The sequence below is a fragment of the Mytilus galloprovincialis genome, chromosome 1 (assembly GCF_965363235.1).
Source record: "Mytilus galloprovincialis chromosome 1, xbMytGall1.hap1.1, whole genome shotgun sequence".
NCBI classification, from domain to species: Eukaryota; Metazoa; Mollusca; class Bivalvia; order Mytilida; family Mytilidae; genus Mytilus; species Mytilus galloprovincialis.
Window position 1 is genome coordinate 78482095 of NC_134838.1, and position 17059 is coordinate 78499153.

The 17059-nt window shown below is 31.2% G+C and overlaps 1 protein-coding gene across 2 annotated transcripts in view; it reads left to right on the plus strand.

The window, feature by feature from the left end:
• Positions 1 to 12144: 12144 nt before the first annotated feature.
• Positions 12145 to 17059, plus strand: part of LOC143085064 (metabotropic glutamate receptor 3-like) — a 65988-nt gene continuing 61073 nt past the window's right edge. For both annotated transcript variants that reach the window (XM_076261224.1, XM_076261243.1), the window contains exon 1: positions 12145 to 12486. The gene's annotated coding sequence lies outside the window, so the exon portion shown is untranslated. The remainder of the gene's footprint in view (positions 12487 to 17059) is intronic.

The following is a 17059-nucleotide window of genomic DNA, read 5'->3' on the forward strand; positions in this document are numbered from 1 at the left end:
TGTTTCATCAAGACTTGTAAGTGTGTGAAGTTTGAAGAAAATCCTTGACCATGCGTGCCACACTCCAGATGTAAGAGTTTAAATAGTTACAGAGAACCAGTATTAATACCTAAAAACTCCTTTATCCATAATCACAAAATAAAAGTTAATTAGACGACATTTAAAAAGTTAATCACATGTGTCATTTTTGTTGAAACCTTTTTGTGCTTCAGGTGGTCAATGGTGTCACTAATTTATTACTGCCATGACAATTATTTCATTAAAGTTACAAAGTGAATCCTATCAAAGGCAGTAAATTGAAACAGTGGACGGATTACAGTGATGTCTTTCTGAAAAAATTGACATGAAAGAAAGGAATCATTGTTCTATAAATGAAGCCATGTTCAATGTCTTGTTCCACAATGTCACAACAATAGTAAAACTTACATTAAAAAAAGATGCGGTATGATTTTCAATGAGACAATCCTACATCATATATAACAAAATCGTAGAAGTTTAACAATTGAAGGTCACCGCACGGCTTTCAACTAAAAAAGAAACCCATACCGCACAGTAAGCTATAAACGTCCCGAAATAACAAAAATAATTTAAAAAAAAATCTAGCGACCTGGTTTAAGTTTAAACAAATTGAACAATACAAAAAACAAACATGATGTTCAGCAACAACAGACAACCACTGAATAGCTGGTTCATAAAATTGTTATAGGCACATAAAGAATAAGGCTGGGTTATACTTGTATGCTAGCGCCGAAACCCTCCTATAACAATCTTGGATTATTCCGAAAACTTACTTTTTTTGTTTGATCTTATTCCTTATCATAGAAATACATTTTTTGTACCTTAATATTTTTCAACTTTCAGAAAATGCTGTTCATGGTTTTCAAATTTATCAAGACGCGAAAACAGGACGGGTGACACATGTGGAGCAGGATCCGCTTACCCATCCAGATTACCTGAGATCATCCCCAGTTTTTTTTTATTCGGTTCGTGTTGCTTAGTCTTGAGTTGTCTATGTTGTGTCTTTTGTACTGTTGTTTATCTGTTTGTCTTTTTATTTTCGGCCAAGGCGTTGTCAGTTTATTTTTGATCTATGAGTTTGACTGTCCCTCTGGTATCTTGCGACCCTTTTTTGTTGTGAAAAATTGTAATCATATGCGCAAATTTTACATTCACAGAGAAGGCTGAAAAAATAAAGCAGTTTCATACTTTTTTTTTAAGTTTACATGATAACTGATGTCTACTAGGGTTTTTAGATAGGCGGTCGTCAAGTGTATAATTTATAGTTGATTTCGATTGATAGTATCGTACGTTTGCTATGAGACCTATCATTACGTTTTCGTTTAGCAAAAACATTCATGATATCACATCTGTTTCCTTGTCCCATTATATTGTCATTTAGTTCAAGGGGTTATGTTGAATACAGTTATTTAATCCAAGAACGTTAGATAATTTTACGGGAATCTTTAAATTGTTAATGCAATTGTCGTTATTTTCAGATCGTTTCGAGAGATTGGAATTTATAATTTAATATTGTGATTATGTGTTTCCTAAATGTTGATAAATAGTTCTTTGATATTCTTAGGTTTTCGGAAGCGGTATAGATATCCCTGTGTTCTTCTAAAATACATTCTAGCCTATTTGTTCTACATACTGTATACATTACTACAGTCACTATGTTTACACAATATTATCTGTTTTGTATTGCTGAAGTTGTTAAAGATATATGCGTCTTTTTATATTTCTTTGTTGTGTGGTTAGTTTCTCAATGCAGTATTCCAAATTTTCCTTTATTCATTAGGAATTTTAAGCCCTATTTCGTAGTTAAACAAATTAGAGTTGAAAAAAAAACCTGATAAATTTGTTTTGCGTCTATCGTAGTAGGCGGTAAATTTTTGTTCCTTTAACTTTCCTTACTAGCTGCTTCAGACCATTATACAAACATAAATATAGCTGAACACTAAAGTATCATTTATCTTTATCTGCTTCTTCCTTCTTGGAATTAATGTGCTGATGGCTGCCTTTACAAATTGCTGTCACGACCTTTAGCATTAATCAATGATCCTGTGTAGCTACTATAGTGCAGTTCTAGTCAAGTAAAAGTTATAGATACAAACAACAATATATTTTGAATGCAGGCATGTCTTTCGCTACTGCAAACGATCCTGTAGACAAACATTACATCTTACAGCAACAACCCTGGCATTCATTTTCAATTTTATTTACTGGCACGATATACTGCTCTGTTACCAGGAAATAGTGCACATTATTGCTCAATATCAGTTGCATAAACAGTCAAAGCCTTTTCATTAATAATGAAGTTCGTCTAGACTATTGAAAGAGTGTGTTGATAGTCAAAGGCAAATATTTCTAAACTATTTTGCTTATTTTATTAGTCTTCTTAGTTTCTGCACTTTTCAAGACTCGTTAAGGTTTCATGGAAAAATGTTGTTTGCCTTTGATTTTGCCATTTGATTAGAGACTTTTTTTTAAATTTGCATTAGACTTCTGTATTTTTGTGATTTAACTTTATCTGGCATAAAGTAAAACTCTGTAGCTATGATTTATTTATAGATTTTTCCACTGATTGATCTGGTGTGGTAAATTTCAGATGAAGTATATGTTATTTGTCCTAAATAAAAGATTAGGAAATTAGTAAACGAGAAAAAAGAGCCACGGAATAAAATCATACATAATAGAGGTGCTCATAATAGTATAAACAATAGAAAATATTACTTGCTTTCATAGCCCGAAGCAAGACAGTTCTTAATACATTTACTGTCGTAGATCTTCTACCAACACCAAAATAAATAAGGAATACAACTGATAACAAAAAAGCAACCCCTGACAACGTGTCAAATTAATTTTTTGCAAAATTTTTAGTTCGTTTTGCCTTTCAACTGTTATTTCTGTTGCATTTACCCATAATTCTTTCTTTTCTTGTAAATATTCACCCCTCATAGAGCAGGTGATTTCTAGACTAAGTACTAATTGACTCTCAGTAGGTCATTTTCTATATTAATCATATCTAAATAAACCAGCCCTATATATCCTGTGTTTACATTAATAACTGATAGAAAATCATAATTAAATAACAATATACCAGACAAAATCTAACGCAACTTAATTTTTAGTACACAAAGTGAGAAATAATGGCCATAATGATTCGCTAAATAAATATAATACAAAGATAGGAAAACTGTATAACAATATTTGACAATGACATATTAAAAAATAATGATATTTGTTGATACTGTTTTCTATTTTTGTGATATTTATATATCACAAAGTAATAGTAATTGACGTTAGAGTATTGATGCGTATTTTATTTCCATTATTTGAATTTAAGTAGGTCTGTTCTGTTGTGATATTCATATCGACGTAAAATACAGATTTCAGTCAGCATGATACATGCATCATGGTGATTTATTGTTATAACACAACGAATCTCATAAAAAAGACATTAATTTCATGAAATTAAAAATTTTCATGAAATTAAGAATTCAAAGTAAAAACTTGTTTTTGCACCCTTCTTTATCCGCTCTGTTATTTTAATTAGTTGCCTTTATTTGCAATTACTTATCATTGATTATTAAGAATCAGATACTACTCGTTTTCTTTTTCTTTAAAACAACATCGGTCCAGAGACGTCAAACCCATTCCTTTCTTACACTTGTCTTTGTATAATTTTTGTCGAAATGTACAAAATGGTCTTTTTTGGGCCTTTGGTAATTTTAACTATTGCACTATTTTAGACGTTATAAACTGATAAATGTATATTCAAATGGTTGTTTTTGTTGCTATTCGGTGTTCTGTTGTTTATTTGTTTTCCTCTTATAGTTGATGTGTTTCCCTCGGTTTTAGTTTGCAACCCGGATTTGTTTTCTCTCAATCGATTTATGAATTTCGAACAGCGGTATACTACTGCTGCCTGTATTTTCCAGTCAATCATACGGAGAATTAGTGACAGTTTTCAAGAAACGACTTACAGTTGAAATTAATTAACTGTTATATATCGGTATCTCCGGGTTACCTGTCTTTCCTTTGGCTGGCTACAAAGACTCCATAGACAATTCAATGACAGGTTCCCGATGTCATAAATCGTCCAATGTATTGGTTTGTTTTTATTTCAGCGAACCTTATCTTTTTAACACTAACGAATTGTTAATTCAGGGATATTGTTACCCCACATTACAATTAAATGTAATTTACCTCTAAAAGACAGACATATTTCGTTTGGAAGTTTGGTAAGAACCTTAAATGTCTATCGAAAATGAGACCAATTTTGGTCCTGATCTCTATGACGAGTTTATTCATAAACATTGATCAGTGTATTATACCATTAGCATACCACATTTCATAACCTTTATATGGAATACACCATGTTACTTTGACCAGGAATATAACGTGTTTATTGTTCCTTCCACTTTGATATTCAGTTCACATAATATTTTGATATTTAGTTCACATTATTTCAACCTACCTTTCAAGGTTTGAAGTCAAAGGAGGTTTTTTTCAACTTAATTTATACAGAATGTGTGATCATTGTCTACCTCAACAAGGTTTTAACCTATATACCTTTAACAAAAATCAATGAAAACACCGTCATTTATGATGTAATATAAAAAAGATGTGGTCTGATTGCCAATGAGACAACTCTCCACAAGAGACCAAAATGACACAGAAATTAATAACTATAGGTCACCGTACGGCATTCAACAATAAGCAAAACCAATTCGCATAGACAGCTCTACATGGTCCAGAAATGAAAATGTAAAACAATTCAAACGAGAAAAATAACGGCATAATTTATGTAAAAAAAATGAACGAAATCAAATATGTAACGCATAAGCAAAGGACAACCACTGAATTACAGGCTCCTGGAGGTGGTCTTATTCTCCCCTATGCCATCCTCCAATTCTTATGTTAACCATAATGTGTTACGTAGGTGCTTGAAATATTTAACTAAAAAAAAAGGGAATATTGACTCCAAAAATTATCTGTAGTGGTTATTTTGCTTTCACCTATCTACTTAAAAAAAAGCTCGTCAAAGACTCAATTAAAGAACGCATTTGAACAATTTTTTAAACTTGAATAGAGTAAAACACCTGGTTATAACAATAGAACATGTTGGTAACAACATTAACTCGTCCAATTTTACAACACCAGATGTGCATTTCGACAAGAAATATCACCTCTGTGATGCTTGAGGCCAATATATTTGAAAATTCAAAACCGATATCGAGATCCTGACAATGATATATTATAGTTTTTACTTGATATTTATATTTTCGTAAGTGTACAAATGTGCCTCAACTCAATTATCGCACCTCAAATTATCTCTAGTTTAATATTCCACTCACATTTCAGGAATGCAATCTGAAATCTTTCACAACATTGGTTTATTACTCACAAGCTTAGTTTCCCTATACTTATAATTATATTGCAGTTGATTGTGTCTGTATCACGTTTAATAGAATTTCTTTTCTATGTAGATACCGTAACGAAATTATGAAAAATGTCTTTCTTTTACCATACATGCTATATTGGATTATATTAGTCTGCAAATTATCATGGATCTTTTTATCAATAAGTTCCATATCTATATGCTGTCAATCGTTTAATGTCATGGAAATAAATAATACTACACATATTGAAATCACCGCTGGTGCAGTTTTTTAGTGGTATCAACAGATTTGTCGTTTTACGTTGCGCTTTAGTGTTCTTGCTGTTCCTTTGTTTTCCTCTTATAGGTTATGCGTTTCCCTCGGTTTTAGTTTCTAACCCGAATTAGTTTTCGATCAATCGATTAATGACTTTTGAACACCGGTACACTACTGTTGCCTTTATATAAAATTGGACGCTTCATTTCAAAATTAGTATACTGATATGTATTATCCCCAATTGTGACATTGTTTGTCAACCTTTACTTTCCACGTAATGTTTTTTTTTTTTCCCTTTTTGTCCCAGGTGCTGTTTGGTTTTATTGGATTTATATCACTTTTTATTGCCCCTTCTTTTAAGATAAAAAAAACCCCTGCATTTTCCTTTTACCAATACGGGTTTTCTTCGATCTTTATAACTACGCTACTCGTGTAAAAAGTATTAATACTTTATGAAACAGATCTGAACTATCTTCACAACAAACATATTGTTTCAATTTTACAATTGTCCAGTTTTCATTTTAAATAGCAACATTTAAGTTCAAATAGAAGTATATAATCTTTCAGTTGATATGATAGTACAGGTTGCCATTAAAAAACCAATCCTTTAACAGAGGGTTGAGTATTAGAAAGAATCGTTTAAGCTAAGTTTCTTCATGCTTTCATCGAAGTGGAATGTTCGTTGATTGTGACAATGTGAATGATACTTATCGTGAAATTTTACTTACATTTTTTTACACGATGTGTGAATTGGTGGAACATAATTTGTCTATCCTTCAGGGGAATCTTTTTCAATGGGCTTTGGTTGGCTACATTGTTGTTTTGATGTAGACTTAATTATTTTTTTTCGTCGGCCTTTTTTTGTTTTGTTTCCCACAGTTTTGTTTGTCGGTACCTGACTAATTAGTAACATGTTTTCGCTGTCCTAGATCTTTAGATACCTGAAGTGAATAGTCCTCCGACTTGAAATTTTACCGATTGTTCTAAATTCCGATTATGGATATATACGATCAAATAATGTACCTGTAGGTACTAGCACTTGATTGTGCCCTTTTCAAAATCAATCGCATTATTTCATATCATTAATACTTTCCATACACCTCAAAATAAAAGTTTGCATATCTGATAAAATATGAATATTGGATCAAGTATATCATGATTATTAGAATCTTACATTTTCAAATCAGTTCATGTCATACCATTAATGCATGATTCAATACCACTCAGAATTATAGTTTGCATGTTGACAAGTAAAATACATTAGCTCGAGCATTTGAAGCCATTTCAAATAGGAAAAACGTCACTATATAAAATTCAGGTGAATTAATTCATACTACCTTCAACATTACTATGGAAAAGATGCATTGTTTGCTTACATTTATGTCACATCCTGTCACAGTATTTGTTCCGTGTTGAAATTACACTAGTACATACATTTTTTCCCGGAAATAGTCCTTGTTTATTATTCAGAAAATGTGTGTATTCAATTAAGATATGCTGTGGCACTTTTTATATGATTTAGTATAAATTATGTAATTAAGTGTAAACTTATAAAAGTTATGTATATAGTATAGACTTAAATTGTATGCACGCTAGATGTTATGTAATAATTTTCTGATTTGCGAATGCATGGGTTAAATAAACAAAAGAGAGAAATATAGAAGATACCAAAGCCTTTTTCTATAAGCAAAAGAAAGAAATATGGAAGATACCAAAGCCTTTTTCTATAAGCAAAAGAAAGAAATATGAAAGATACCAAAGTCTTTTTCTATAAGCAAAAGAAAGAAATATGGAAGATACCAAAGAATTTTTCAATATGCAAAAGAAAGAAATATGGCAGATACCAAAGAGATTGTCAAACTCATCAGTCGAAAACGAACGGAGAATACCATGCCCAGAAAAGTAAAAACGACCAAAACCAAATAAGTCTACAAAACAGAACAAAGTAAAAACTAATAAACTGAGGAACACAAACCACACTTTAACCGGGTGATCTCAGATGCTCTGGAAAGGGAATTAGATCTTTCTCCACATACGACACCCCTCTTGGTGGTCGTATAAGTACATACCCGGTGAAAATGCACGCAAAAATAAATTTTAAAAAGTATGCATAAGGTGAGAAAGAAGACATATTCGACACATAAATGCAAATTGGCATTTGAAGGCCAATGGTAACTTGCAGTAGTGAACAGAGTCAAAACCATATGTCAAACCAGTGATATTGTTGCCTTTTTTCAAAACTACCTCTACCCTTTTTTATTGGGAAAATATGCACCATATTTATCAAATTGGGAAATTTAGAATAAACCATGAATTTGACTGGAACTTCAATTTGCAGACCCCCTTTCAAGAGGTAAACCCTCATTTGAAATAAGACCCCTTATAGTCAGTGATAATACATAAATAGACCCTCAAATATGCACATATAGTCATTTTAGGCATGTAAAATGTATAAATGGGTTTTTTTCAGATTGTATTCATGTACAATTACTACTGAGAATGCACTGTTTGGGAAAAAAGTTGGCTTTTTGGGAATAATTTAAAGCCTTTTGTTCAAATTGGGATGTTTCTCCAGGGGAAAAAGCCTGTATTCTCCGGTAATTTAAGGCAAACAATATCACTGCAAACTTTATACCAAAATATATTAGATACACCTTGAGGGAGTCATAGTATAAGATAAACTCATCATAGAATCAGGATTAAATTTTCTATTTACGCCAGAAGCGCGTTTTGTCTACAAAATACTCATCAGTGACGCTCGAATCCAAAAAAGTTAAAAAGACCAAATAAAGTACGAAGATGAAGAGCATGGGTGAATCTGATTTACAGTAAGAGATGCTTTTCGTTTTGTTATTTTACTTTTAATGCAGAATGATAAGTTTTATAATTTATTGGAAGGGAGTTTTCAGCGATTTAATTATGTGTTATTGAAAAGCATGACAAATGCAAGTTAACCACATTGATGCTATATTTACAAAAATATGGGCGTGGTATTGAAGTATTTCTTATAATATTTTAATTTTAAAGAAAGATGCAACGATTCGCAGCAAAGACGGAACATTAATATGCTACAATTTTCATCTATAATCGTTAACTGTAATTTCATTTGACGAATTTAAGCTTTAAATACATTTTACCTCACTTTGCTTGTGTAATCACTCAAGTCTTTTAAACTTGTTAATTTGAAAACTTAAGTTTGTTCAAAATGTCATTTACTTCAATTCATTTCTCCAATTGCAAAATTCCAATTTTCCTTCAGCAAGAGTCACCAACATTTTGAATGCATATATTTCAGTTGAAAAGATAGACAACAGTTTAGAAAACAGTTCTAGTGTTTTTGAGGTTGCGGTTATTTTAAAAGAAAAGCTTTTGATGTGCTCTTTTTAATACAATGAATAGACGTCACAAAATGCATTAAAAAAGTACGCTTAGTACGAATTTAAATGACATACGAAAACATATGTTCTGAACATGACGAGTTACAAAAGAGACAATAGACAGATAAGTAAAAAGGACAGACTGCACTATCGCAAGAAGAAAAACAAGGTTCACATTTTACTTCACAGATTGTTAAAAACCTTGAAACACAATGTTCCTGCTGATAACGGTGAAGACATTTTTAACCAAGAGTTTGATATCAAAAGATGCGAACATCAAACTTCAGAGACATTTCTTTTTATATTTGTTTATGTTATAACCACAACTCGTTTCAACGTATGTTCACAGAGCTAATAGCAAATTAATTAACTGAGAAACAGTTGTTACAGTGATAAAATAGAAAGAATTGTTTTATCTAGATTAATGTTGCAAACAATCTTCATCACAGGCAATGGATTCCAATGAATCATTTAAGATGTGCATTTTAATAGAGCACTAAAGATTTATAGTGCATTCACTTTCGTTACAAGAGGCCCCATTAGTCTTTCTGGTGAGTATGTTTATCAGGAAAACGAGACAACCAATCAAACCGAACATACATTTTGTACAACCACAACAGACGATATGTTGTCTGGTAGGTTAAGTATTTTTTGTTCAAAACATTTTGTATTTTGTATAGGCAACTACCACTTTCGCACCATTAGGGGAATACCTGAGTCTTGTCGTCATCTATGATAGTGTAACGATCGAGGAACACTTCTTTTATAAAACTTTCTCTTACTTGGAGTAAGAATGTGTTATAATGAATCGAAATTTCAAAATGCCACCAATATAAAAATGTTACAAAGATTTTCTAAAAGCATCTTCTTAATGTTATTGTTATCTGTTAACAGTTTCTAAACACGATTTGATGTCATCAGTCATCATGCAGTTTACATCTTATGTTAAAATTATTTTAGTTGCAAGGGAAAGATAACTTTGTGAATATCATCATTTTTTCAACAAAGGCTGATCTTCTTTGTTAGACAAAAGTATATTATTTAGCATAACAACCAATATATCAGGGAAATCAACCTCTTTAAATATTGATGTGTCAGCTTTCTTAAATTTTGTTGTATTTCCCTTAAAAGATAGACTGTTATATTATAATGTAAAAAAGAGCGCTCCTGATTCAATTTCCATGTCCAAACAAAACGGTCATTATGGAAAGAACCACATACAAAAAAAAAGCAAAAGATCCCAAGGGAGAAAACTAGATTATTATAAGAATTAGAATATTTATTATTCCAATCAATGACCCTCGATGGGCACTTACTATATTAACACCGTAAAATGACCAAAATCTTCATGGAAAACATCTTTTCGATACGTACATAAAGATTGACATTCATGTATAACCACATGTTCATGAAGAACACTTCTTATTTAGATATTGGATTTGATTCATTAGATATTTAAGCCATAAAAAATAAAAAATGAGACTAAGTTAAGGTACGTCATTTAAATCAGAGGCAAAGAATATTATCGAACAAATTGTCCGTTCAAAACTATACTAACAGTGATTTCTCAGTATTCTTAGTGTTGAAAGGTGAAAGTCAACAAGGTCAATCAGTATACCTCTTTTTCAATCAATTTAATATAAAACTGTTTTTTCGCTCTAAGAAAACCATATGTTGTAATTACGGTACAATAACATTGAGAATGGAAATGGGGAATGTGTCAAAGAGACAGCAGCCCGACCATAGAATAACAGACAACAGCAGAAGGTCACCCACAGGTCTTCAATGCAGCTAAAAATTCCCGTACCCGGAGGCGTCCATCAGCTGGCCCCTAAACAAATATATATATACTAGTTCAGTAATAATGAACGCCATATTAAACTCCAAATTGTACACAAGAAACTAAAATTAAAAATATAACAAGACACAAAAAGGCCAGAGGCTCCTGACTTTAGACCGTCGCAAAAATGAGACGGGGTTAAACATGTTTATGAGATCTCAACCCTCTCCATATACCTCTAGCCAATGTAGAAAAGTAAACGCATACAATACGCACATTAATAAGTATGTAAGAAATGCTTTTTAAAAACATATGATATAATACAATAAAGTCGATAATATAAACTGTTTATTTAGATATTTAAAACTCAAGGTACATTAATTTTGTATAATGTATAAATTTATATGTCCTGATGAAGTGGGATTTAGAAAATCTCTTCTGATGCACCAATTGAAAACTAAATATTTTTTATTTCCTTATTTCTCAATTATCGATGTGAACATAGGTTATTGCCAGAAAATTCACAAGTTTCAATATGTTCACTCTTTTAATTTGAGTTGTCGAGAAATCCTCAATGACTTTATAACTCACCATATTACACATTGAACTACATTTAACACAGCTTTAAAAAGCTTTGAAGCAGATGGAGAAATAATATACAATATAATACTAATTTGTGACTTCCTGACCGATGTTATTGGAATTATACGTTCTAGGTCAGCACAGTTAGTATTGATGATTTCTGGAGGGAAATGTAATTTTACTTAATATGAAAAATCTTTACTTCTCCGGATATAATATTTATAGTGGGTTTAGTAGTCTTGTCAAAGGTTCTACTAATTACCTAAAACTCTATTGTGACTTTATTTTCTGTTGTGTGTCTCTTCTGTAATTATATAACAGTTTGACATCTTTAGGGATAGCAAACGTCTTTGGGAAGTATTTTATCTTTTTAACCACTTATGTGTGTTCCTGTATCTTGTATTCAATAATTGTACAACCCATTACTATATATTTAGTTAATTGCAATAAGATATGAGCAATTACTGGTGCAGAACTGAATCTCTTCATCTGTTTCCTTAAGTGTCTACTATTTAAGGACCAGTATGGATTTGCCAAATATAAATTTACACCACACTCCGGCTCACATTCGAAATTTCTATTTCTTCCTAAGTGCTGAAATACATTTTTTTTTTGCAAACTTCCTGATATCAATTTTCTCAAATTTTAAATGCGACACATTTTTATTAGAAATATTTGTATTTTGATATTAAAATTCATAATCTTCCATGTACGTTTATGTTATGCGTTGTAAAAATATAGATACTTCATTAATAATTCAATGATATATTTTCACAGAAAAAGAAGTTGATCTGATTTTTTTCTGTTTTTACAACTTAATCGATTTAGCATTGTTCATTTTTCTAAAACAGCAGCAACATTACTTGCTCTCGCATAACTTAAACCACTAAGTCCATCAGTGCATTGTAGGTATAATTTTAAATCTATTATATTCTACAATCTGAAAGACAACCTATGTTCAAATTGTGAAAGTAGATATAACGCACGCAAAGTCGACTGGATCGTCGGTCAATATAGACACAGGGATCAATATCACTGTTATTCCACAGTGTTTACCTGGCTCTGAACGAGCTCCGTCTAGAATAAGGTAAGATATTTCATTTCCTACATTATATAAATATATTTTTTTGATTCATATTAATTTTTTGACATTTTGTAATTTAAATATTTTATTATATATGTATTTTTCCCCATTGAAGTTATAAGTTTGTAAAGTACAAATTATATATTGACATCTGTTACCGAGATTTATACTTTGATAACCTTTATACACGGTATTATATTTATCTGTTAAAATATAAAATGTATTATTGCTTTACAAATCTAAACGCATCAATTTTCAAGGTTTTTGTCTGTACGAGCTGTGACGGTCATTTATTTTTTTAGAATTGAGATTGCATATATACGATAAGTAGAGTTTGTTATATACGCGATGTTCTGATCAAATTAACTTTTACAAAATTATTCTAACCAAGAATGCTCTCGTGGAATGAATATGAAACTTCAGTTAAGATGGCAGAAACACGTACAACAAACACTAGCACTTTAGAGTTCGCGCAATCATTGTATTGCTGTATGATATCGGGACTGCCGACTGATTGTCTCAGTAAATATTTTACGGTTTTGTTTTGAAGTGAAATATTTGTTGTAATGAATGATTTTCATAGATAACAATTAGATTGGGTCAATTTTCTCAATATCTTAGTTTCTGTGTTGTGTTTTGCTCAAAGTTAGTTCTTTTTAATTGTACCCGGGATTGATTTTCTATGCTCTCTCTTTTTCAATTCCTATGCAAAATTAAACTTCAGTAAAATAGCTTTTATTTGATATTTCTGTGCTGGAATCGGGAGGGCAGAGGGTGAAGTCCATTGAAAAGGGGCACTTTTACGATAGACTTGTTTTACACCGTCAAATGCAAGATGTCCATCTTAATATGTTTTCTTACCCAGACATAACTTCCTGATTATAGAGAAATGTCATTGGAGGATTAGATTGCTTTTAAAAAACTAAAGTTTCTATTTTCCTATACGAAAGAACGCAAGTAACTAACACCAATTACTTCAATCCTGTGTAATTAAAGTTACATCTTCAAATGTCAAGTGTACTATCAATTAAGTTAATATGAAACATAATAACATAAGAGTCAGATTGCTTCTTACTGCTGTTTTTTTTTTTTTTTTTTTTTTTTAAATTCACTTAACTGTACTTCTTGACTAAGTAAATAATTTGCCTAACAGGAAGTATATATAATGTTTTGTTCTCTAAAATGTGTTTCATATCTCAATGAAATGTTTATCTACATCAGTTTAGAGCGAGTGATTCTTTTCATTGTCGAATAATACTTACTTTGAAAAAGTTTAAAGTTGAGGAAAATGTATTTTTTAATTGATATCTAATTGTCCCCATATTCGTTTTTTTCCAATTACATCTTCTGAAGTTATAATATTTTTTTTTCATTGAGAATTGTTTAGTTTTAGTTTTTTTAATTATCTTATTCATGTATTTATGTTGCAGACTCATATTCGTATGTCCATCATCTACTTTCAGTCCTAAATTTGTTGAAATAAAATTGGAATAGCTTAATCATTTGACCAAAATGATGACCATCTATCGACAAGGTCAATAAAACCCATAGGGATTTTCTGTCAGTTATATGATACAATCATTTAATCATAATTTTTACACAATGCAATTGAAAGCAAAGCACGTTCTTTCCCTTGTAATGGTAGATGGGCACGGTATATTAAATAAAAACTGTAATCTAGCTTGGACTAGTACCTGTTATATTAGGCCCTAGAGTAATACAAGAACTCTACCCCCTGCTCAAAAGGTAATTGTGTCATGAGTAGGAGCAACCTACTATTTATGATAATCGATATATTCAGTTGCTTGAGTTATCTATATGACGATGCGTTCATATTTAAGTATCCTGCAAGTACCACAGTGACTATGCTTGGTTACTATGTACGAATTAGACCAAATAAAAATCAGGGCGAAACGGCACCTTTTTCTTGAGGTCAAATATCAATTGATTTATTTGTGATAATTTGCTTGTTTAATTTAGAACATAAAAGTGCAGTTTTATTTTGCTGAGAACGATTTGGCTTGTTATATGTTACAAATTCACTTGTTCTAAGCAAATTCATACACAAGTGTTAAATACGTGAATTCACAGAATTCCAAATATTTCTTGTGTTAGAGAATTTCAAAATTCCCATTCTAACTGCATTTGGCACGTCAAACCGGATAAAATGTGTGCCTGTAAAAGAAACTCCAACATGAAAAATCTAAACTATTATATATCTTTCAGAGGTATGCATTTCCCTGTACAATCAGCAAATTCGTTCTTTACGTATACTTTGATAGACAATTAATGAAAATTTAAAGATAATGAAAGAGTTTCTTACAACATTGTATTAATGTCCAATAAATCTTGGAGTTTAAGATTATAACGAGTTTGTAAATTGAAAACATCCCTGAAAATTTTAAAGTTAATGTCATCAGATTAAATTAATTTGAAAGCACAAACGCCATTCTTCTTGGTATATCTATTTATACTTTAAAATTGCACGTCAACACGACAGTTTGACATGTAAACTATACAAGCCAATCTAACCAAGGCTCATACTGCATGGTGAACGATCAATCACGAAACTTTACTAGCATGGATAATTTATTTAATAAAAAGACTACGGACCTCTTGGCATTAAATCACAAGCAATTACTATAATTACTCTTCAAATTCTAAAGCGTTCATAGATAATAGAGCAAAGTCAGGCAAGCTATATCATGTAAATCAGTAAAGAAATTGTTTGCTTCAGGCAGGAGGTTGTATTCTACGTAAATTATCGAGATGCACTTAAGATACACTTATATTGACATGCAATATCAATTTACGATTAAAGTATGTCTAAAACACGATCATTACCATTGAGACTGCTATCCACCAAAGTTTACATGAAGTGGATAAGAGCAATTGTAGGCCAACAATGAGAAAACCCCATACCATACAATCAGCTTTAAAAGGCTTCGACTTATTTAAAAGATTTGTGAAATTTTTGCCCGAATTTATAAAACAAATATTTACAAGGAACCCATATAATAGATATTTAGTGGTATAAGAATGCGTATGATACCAAATATGAAGGGTACGACGCGTGTTCCTTGCAAAAACTTGATCATGAGCAGACGAGACCGAACGATGTTGCAGGTGTAAGCTTTAGGGGATTGCTACTTTATTCATAAACAAAATCACAATATTAATGAAACTCAGTTTTGAGTTACAGCATAATTCAATTCATACCCTTGCTTTTAAATAGATGTTTTGTTGTTAACAACATTTCTAATGTGTAGAATTATTAAATCTGTATATAGAATTCCCTTGTTACAAGCTTATGGTTTAATTATTTCTGTTGACTGTTAAAAGAATCAGGTTTCTCTACCCAGATAGAAAATGTTAATCTAGTATTTATTTTCAAACTCTTACTTATATTTCAGTTATGAAATTGTATTTATTGAAAATTAATTGGTTTATTGTTATGTTGTATAATGAGGTCATTGCGCACAGTTAAATCGGTACGCAAAGTGAATGTCAGATATGAAATTCTACGATACAACGTAATGCTCTTAGAAATCTTCCGTCTCATTACAGTACATAGTTATTAGCAGACTAATGCAAAAATCAAATTCTTTGTATTATAAAGATTATTTGAGTTCAGTAATATTGCAATGTATTATCTTGTACTTGAATACAAAGATCGTACGATAACTTACTTCAGCATATCAACAACAACAAAATATTTTGATTTTAATTCAGCAATGTTGGCAACCAGTCGTTGTTTTTTCATTACGAATTGCTAAACACTTTGTAAACATGAAATGATGTAAAAATTCCCTGATCTTAAACTATGAAAGTTCCAGTCATATTCACACCAATTTATACCTCTGTGTGTCTGTGTTCGCCGATTTTATGTATTCCCTATGTCGGAGGAGGAATAGATATTCTATATATTGTAACAGGTTGTCACACTGAGCTCCCAATTGGCTAATTCTACAACGCTAATAACCACTAAAATGTTTCATAATTTATTAGAAAGTGATTATATCGAATAGTTTGGAATAATTTGTCAAACTGCATACTAAATATAAAAAAAACCACAAGGCAAAATAATCTAATATTCGTCCTTTGGGGATTTTGTGATCATGATACGGAAGGAATCAAGAGATATTTTATACATAAGATGAAACAATTATAGTCCGATTTTAGTACATATAGGTGAACTCTTAGCTACGCAAAAACATCTTGAAGTACCGTAACGTCTCACTAATGAAACTAATTTTGAATAACTTTTCGGTGAGTCTTTATACTTAATAATTTAAAGTGTTTCCATAACTGTATACTTTGTTATTATTTCTGAAGTTGAAGGCGTTTTGAACAATATTTTCCTCGTTTGAGAATGCTGGAAATTAACTCAATTAGACAGTATGATAGTTTTTCCCGTTTATGAAATAGCCACCATATGTTAAACGTCCAAACTTTTCTCCTACGATATGTTCAACAAACAAATTATAAAACACTGAAACAGCCAGCAAGCATAGTTTTACGTAACTTTGCAAAAAAACTTATTTTAAAAATTTGAGTGACACGGTACTGAGTGAAA